This window comes from Oncorhynchus tshawytscha, unplaced genomic scaffold, assembly GCF_018296145.1.
Source record: "Oncorhynchus tshawytscha isolate Ot180627B unplaced genomic scaffold, Otsh_v2.0 Un_contig_684_pilon_pilon, whole genome shotgun sequence".
NCBI lineage: Eukaryota > Metazoa > Chordata > Actinopteri > Salmoniformes > Salmonidae > Oncorhynchus > Oncorhynchus tshawytscha.
In genome coordinates this window covers 62,501-70,000 of record NW_024609003.1, presented here as the reverse complement: position 1 = coordinate 70,000, position 7,500 = coordinate 62,501, and the positions used below count along the sequence as shown (strand labels likewise).

The following is a 7,500-nucleotide window of genomic DNA, read 5'->3' as shown; positions in this document are numbered from 1 at the left end:
CTCTCTCCCTCCCTCCAACCTTCTCCCTCTCTCTCTCCTTCCCTCCAACCTCCCTCTCTCTCTCCCTCCCTCCAACCTTCTCCCTTTTTCTCTCCCTCCCTCCAACCTTCTCCCTCTCTCTCTCCTTCCCTCCAACCTCCCTCTCTCCCTCCCTCCAACCTTCTCCCTTTCTCTCTCCCTCCCTCCAACCTTCTCCCTCTCTCTCTCCTTTCCTCTCTCCCTCCCTCCAACCTTCTCCCTTTCTTTCTCTCTCCCTCCCTCCAACCTTCTCCCTCTCTCTCTCCTTCCCTCCAACCTCCCTCCCTCCAACCTTCTCCCTTTCTCTCTCCCTCCCTCCAACCTTCTCCCTCTCTCTCTCCTTCCCTCCAACCTCCCTCTCTCCCTCCCTCCAACCTTCTTCCTTTCTCTCTCCCTCCCTCCAACCTTCTCCCTCTCTCTCTCCTTTCCTCTCTCCCTCCCTCCAACCTTCTCCCTTTCTTTCTCTCTCCCTCCCTCCAACCTCCTCCCTCTCTCTCTCCTTCCCTCCAACCTCCCTCCCTCCAACCTTCTCCCTTTCTCTCTCCCTCCCTCCAACCTTCTCCCTCTCTCTCTCCTTCCCTCCAACCTCCCTCTCTCCCTCCCTCCAATCTTCTTCCTTTCTCTCTCCCTCCCTCCAACCTTCTCCCTCTCTCTCTCCTTTCCTCTCTCCCTCCCTCCAACCTTCTCCCTTTCTTTCTCTCTCTCTCCCTCCCTCTAACCTTCTCCCTCTCTCTCTCCTTCCCTTCAACCTCCCTCCCTCCAACCTTCTCCCTTTCTCTCTCTCTCCCTCCCTCCAACCTTCTCCCTCTCTCTCTCCTTCCCTCCAACCTCCCTCCCTCTCTCCCTCCCTCCAACCTTCTCCCTTTCTCTCCCTCCCTCCAACCTTCTCCCTTTCTCTCTCCTTCCCTCCAACCTCCCTCTCTCCCTCCCTCCAACCTCCCTCTCTCTCTCCTTCCCTCCAACCTCCCTCTCTCTCTCCTTCCCTCCCTCCTCCCTCCCTCCCTCCCTCCAACCTTCTCCCTTTCTCTCCCTCCCTCCAACCTTCTCCTTTCTCTCTCCTTCCCTCCAACCTCCCTCTCTCCCTCCCTCCCTCCAACCTCCCTCTCTCTCTCCTTCCCTCCAACCTCCCTCTCTCTCTCCTTCCCTCCCTCTCTCTCTCTCTCCTTCCCTCTCTCCTCCCTCCCTCCCTCCCTCCCTCCCTCCCTCCCTCCCTCCCTCCCTCCCCCTCCCTCCCTCCCTCCCTCCCTCCCTCTCCTTCTCCCTCTCTCTCTCCCCTCTCTCCTTCCCTCTCTCCTTCCCTCTCTCCTCTCCCTCCCTCCTCCTTCCCTCTCCTCCTCCTCCCTCCCCTCCCTCCTTCCCTCTCTCCTCCCCTCTCTCCTCCCCTCTCTCCTCCCTCTCCCTCCCTCTCTCCCTCCCCCTTCCCTCTCTCTCTCCTTCCCTCCTCCCTCTCTCTCCCTTCCCTCTCTCCTTCCCTCCCTCTCCTCCCTCCTCCCTCCTCTCTCCCTTCCTCTCCCCTCCAACCTTCTCCCTTTCTCTCCTTCCCTCCAACCTCCTCTCTCTCCCTCTCCTCCCTCTCCTCTCCTCCCTCTCCCTCTCTCTCTCCTTCCCTCCCTCCCTCCCTCCCTCCTCCCTCCCTCCCTCCCTCCCTCCCTCCCTCCCTTCCCTCCCTCCCTCCTTCCCTCCCTCTCTCTCTCTCCTCCCTCCAACCTCCCTCTCTCCTCCCTCCCCTTCCCTCCCTCCTCAACCTCCCTCTCTCTCCCTCCTCCTCCCTCCAACCTCCCTCTCTCTCTCCTTCCCTCCCTCCTCCCTCTCTCTCTCCCTCTCCTCTCTCCCTCCCTCTCCTTCCCTCTCTCCTCCCTCTCCCTCCCTCTCTCCTTCCTCTCCCTCCCTCCCTCCCTCCCACTCCCTCCCTCCCTCCACTCCACACACCTCCCTCTCTCTCTAAAAGTACTTCTTTAATGCTCTCCCCCCCTCCTCCCCAGTCTCTCCGGGGGCCTCCCCTCACTCCTTCCTACTCTCTCTCTCCCTCTACTCCTTCCTGTTTGCTCTCTCCTCCCCTCTCTCTGTCTCTCCTCCCCTCCACATCTTCCCTCAAACCTTCCTCCCTCTGACTCACTTCCTCTCTCCTCTCCCTCTCTCCTTCCTCTCCCTCTCCTTCCCTCTCTCCTTCCCTCTCTCCTTCCCTCTCTCCTCCCTCTCTCCTTCCTCCAGTGGTAACCATATCTTCCAGGGTCAGGCAGCAGGGATTGCTGTGAATGAGAACGGCAGAGGGGTGATAGTCGGTAGACACACACACACACACACACTGTACACACAGACACACACACACACACACACACACACACACACACACACACACACACACACACACACACACAGCAACCTGCACAGCATCTTGACTGAAATGTTAAAAGTACTTAATGAATGAAATTTATTATTAGTGATATTATGTAAATGAAGGTACTTTTAATGCTATCTCCCCCCGTCCAGAGAATGTGATCAGGGAGAACCAGTGGGGGTGCAGACATCAGGCGGGGGGGCGACCCGGTCCTGAGGAACAACTACATCTGTCATGGCTACTCTGATGGGGTGGTGGTGGGGGAGAGAGGCCGTGGACTCATAGAGGGAAACCACATCTACAGTGAGTAATACACTTCCTGTTTGCTGACGTCACTTCCTGTCCTCCTCCTCTCTGTCATGGCTATTCTGACGGGGTGGTGGTGGGGGAGAGAGGCTGTGGACTCATAGAGGGAAACCACATCTACAGTGAGTAATAAACAAACACTTCCTGGTTGCTGACGTCACTTCCTGTTCTCTTGTCCTCTCCCTTCTCCTAGACAACAAGGGCTGTGGTGTGTGGTTGATGTCCTCCAGCCTCCCTCAGCTGTTGGGAAACTACATTACCCATAACCGCATGTACGGGCTGGCCGTGTTCTGCCGGGAAGGACCCTGACGGGGCGGGACCAGGGAAGGGGGGCAGGAGGGAGGAGGAAGAGGAGGAGGACAGGAGAACTTCCATGAGGAAGGAGAGCTGCTGGCGTGGGAAGGTGACCTTGACAGCGAGGACGAACGTCTCTCCGCCCGGCGCTCCATCAGCACGGCTCTGGTGGAGGGAAACTGCATTAGCCGCAATGGAGGTGAGACTGTAGACCCTAGAGCCACAATGGAGGTGAGACTGTAGACACTGTAGAGCCACAATGGAGGTGAGACTGTAGACACTGTAGAGCCACAATGGAGGAGAGACTGTAGACACTGTAGAGCCACAATGGAGGAGACACTGTAGAGCCGCAATGGAGGTGAGACTGTAGACACTGTAGAGCCACAATGGAGGAGACACTGTAGAGCCGCAATGGAGGTGAGACTGTAGACACTGTAGAGCCACAATGGAATGGAGGGAGGTGAGACTGAGACACTGTAGAGCCACAATGGAGGTGAGACTGTAGACACTGTAGAGCCACAATGGAGGAGAGACTGTAGACACTGTAGAGCCACAATGGAGGTGAGACTGTAGACACTGTAGAGCCACAATGGAGGAGAGACTGTAGACACTGTAGAGCCACAATGGAGGAGAGAGACTGTAGACACTGTAGAGCCACAATGGAGGTGAGACTGTAGAGCACTGTAGAGCCACAATGGAGGTGAGACTGTAGACTGTAGAGCCACAATGGAGGAGAGACTGTAGACACTGTAGAGCCACAATGGAGGTGAGACTGTAGACACTGTAGAGCCACAATGGAGGAGAGACTGTAGACACTGTAGAGCCACAATGGAGGTGAGACTGTAGACACTGTAGAGCCACAATGGAGGAGAGACTGTAGACACTGTAGAGCCACAATGGAGGTGAGACTGTAGACACTGTAGAGCCACAATGGAGGAGAGACTGTAGACACTGTAGAGCCACAATGGAGGAGAGACTGTAGACACTGTAGAGCCACAATGGAGGAGAGACTGTAGACACTGTAGAGCCACAATGGAGGTGAGACTGTAGAGCCACAATGGAGGAGACACTGTAGAGCCGCAATGGAGGTGAGACTGTAGACACTGTAGAGCCACAATGGAGGTGAGACTGTAGACTGGAGGAGAGAGACACTGTAGAGCCACAATGGAGGTGAGACTGTAGACACTGTAGAGCCACAATGGAGGAGAGACTGTAGACACTGTAGAGCCACAATGGAGGAGAGACTGTAGACACTGTAGAGCCACAATGGAGGAGAGACTGTAGACACTGTAGAGCCACAATGGAGGAGAGACTGTAGACAGTGTAGAGCCACAATGGAGGTGAGACTGTAGACACTGTAGAGTCACAATGGAGGAGAGACTAGACACTGTAGAGCCACAATGGAGGAGAGACTAGACACTGTAGAGCCACAATGGAGGAGAGACACTGTAGACACTGTAGAGCCACAATGGAGGAGAGACTGGAGGTAGACACTGTAGAGCCACAATGGAGGTGAGACTGTAGACACTGTAGAGCCACAATGGAGGAGAGACTGTAGACACTGTAGAGCCACAATGGAGGAGAGACTAGACACTGTAGAGCCACAATGGAGGAGAGACTGTAGACACTGTAGAGCCACAATGGAGGAGAGACTGTAGACACTGTAGAGCCACAATGGAGGTGAGACTGTAGACACTGTAGAGCCACAATGGAGGTGAGACTGTAGACACTGTAGAGCCACAATGGAGGAGAGACTAGACACTGTAGAGCCACAATGGAGGAGAGACTAGACACTGCCACAATGGAGGTGAGACTGTAGACACTGTAGAGCCACAATGGAGGAGAGACTGTAGACACTGTAGAGCCACAATGGAGGAGAGACTGTAGACACTGTAGAGCCACAATGGAGGTGAGACTGTAGACACAATGGAGGTGAGACTGTAGACACTGTAGAGCCACAATGGAGGAGAGACTAGACACTGTAGAGCCACAATGGAGGAGAGACTAGACACTGTAGAGCCACAATGGAGGAGAGACTGTAGACACTGTAGAGCCACAATGGAGGTGAGACTGTAGACAGTGTAGAGCCACAATGGAGGTGAGACTGTAGACACTGTAGAGCCACAATGGAGGAGAGACTGTAGAAACTGTAGAGCCACAATGGAGGAGAGACTAGACACTGTAGAGCCACAATGGAGGTGAGACTGTAGACACTGTAGAGCCACAATGGAGGTGAGACTGTAGACACTGTAGAGCCACAATGGAGGAGAGACTGTAGACACTGTAGAGCCACAATGGAGGAGAGACTGTAGACACTGTAGAGCCACAATGGAGGAGAGACTGTAGACACTGTAGAGCCACAATGGAGGAGAGACTAGACACTGTAGAGCCACAATGGAGGAGAGACTAGACACTGTAGAGCCACAATGGAGGAGAGACTAGACACTGTAGAGCCACAATGGAGGAGACACCGTAGAGCCACAATGGAGGAGAGACTGTAGATGCTGTAGAGCCACAATGAGGGAGAGACTAGACACTGTAGAGCCACAATGGAGGAGAGACTGTAGACGCTGTGGGGGAGAGAGAAGAGTCGTTGAGTGTCATCGTCATAGCAGTGATAGGTCGGACTGGTTTGGGTTTATACTTTACCTTCAATACCGCCATTTGAATGTTTGGTTTGTTAAATGTGATACGTAACGTCCATTTAAAAAAAATATAGTTTACTTCTCTCCAGTCTCTCTATGCCGCTTTCCACACAGACCTAGCCACGCCCCCCTGTCACTCAAAGAGCTCGTTTGATGTTCCTCAACCAGGAGACACTTCAGTCTGCATGGTCAACGCAACACATACAAACAAACACTGTTGATGACAACGATGCAGTTGTCACTTTTGCTTCTTAAATAGAAATCTACTAGTCTTCTATAATGACACTATTAGCTTGCGTTTCTTACATCTGCTAACAGCTAGTTTGCCTTTTCTTAGCAAGTTGTTGCTAAATCTTGTTAGCCGCTAATGCTAATCACTAGCTAATAACTGTACTGAGTCAGAACAAGTGTAATTAGCTAGTACAGCCTGATGATACCAGTGATTGTGTAGACCTTAATTAGCTTGTTGTTTGTGCAACAGTGTCTTCTACATTTTAAAGAGGTACAACGCAAAGCAAGAATCAGTTAGCTTACATGAAGTAGCTAAGAGAAAACATTCAATGTAGCCAACGATTATAAGGTCCCCCTGGGAAACACCTATTAACACATTAGTTCCTACCCTGTCGCAATAATAACTTCTCCCTGGCATTTTCATTCGTTATCATGTCCAACAACACTGTATTAAATTATTAATATATTATTTATATTTATATATTATTTATTTATATATTTATATTATTAATATATACTATTATATTCTAACCAAAATAATTAGAATAGACATTATATTCCCATGATACACAAGTGTTTTGCCCTAAATTGTAACATTTGGTTGAAAATAAGGCCCAGGTGCCTGGCCCATATCGTGCAGCTCTACGTGGCAATGATTTTTGTTTTGGTTTTATACTGTTCAATTCACCTTCAACCCAATCAGAATGGAGAAAGACCACATTGAAATCACTTAGAGTGTTGCCACCCAAGGGCCAACCACAATTCATAAAGCACATGTACAACTTTTATTATAAAAAAAATATAAAATACCATCAATTTATTTATTTCAAGTACCGTGATATTATATTTTGGCCATATCGCCCTGCCCTATGTGAGGATATGACAGAGCTGAGTGTCTATAGAGAGGAGAGGTCCATCCTCATAGCAGTGATAGAAGAGACCATGTGATGATATGACAGAGCTGAGTGACTTGGTGTAGAGAGAAGAGGAGAGGTCCATCCTCATAGCAGTGATAGGGGAGACCATGTGAGGATATGACCAGTGACTTGGTCTATAGAGAGAAGAGGAGAGGTCCATCCTCATAGCAGTGATAGGAGAGACCATGTGAGGATATGACCAGTGACTTGGTCTATAGAGAGTAGAGGAGAGGTCCATCCTCATAGCAGTGATAGGAGAGACCATGTGAGGATATGACCAGTGACTTGGTGTAGAGAGAGAGAGGAGAGGTCCATCCTCATAGCAGTGATAGGAGAGACCATGTGATGATATGACAGAGCTGAGTGACTTGGTGTAGAGAGAAGAGGAGAGGTCCATCCTCATAGCAGTGATAGGAGAGACCATGTGATGATATGACAGAGCTGAGTGTCTATAGAGAGGAGAGGAGAGTCCATCCTCATAGCAGTGATAGGAGAGACCATGTGATGATATGACCAGTGACTTGGTGTAGAGAGAAGAGGAGAGGTCCATCCTCATAGCAGTGATAGGAGAGACCATGTGAGGATATGACCAGTGACTTGGTCTATAGAGAGTAGAGGAGAGGTCCATCCTCATAGCAGTGATAGGAGAGACCATGTGATGATATGACCAGTGACTTGGTCTATAGAGAGTAGAGGAGAGGTCCATCCTCATAGCAGTGATAGGAGAGACCATGTGATGATATGACAGAGC

General features: G+C 51.2%; 1 pseudogene; it reads left to right on the top strand.

Annotated features, from left to right (window-relative positions):
* Positions 1 to 7,500, top strand: part of LOC112241591 — a 27,928-nt pseudogene that overhangs the window by 14,729 nt on the left and 5,699 nt on the right.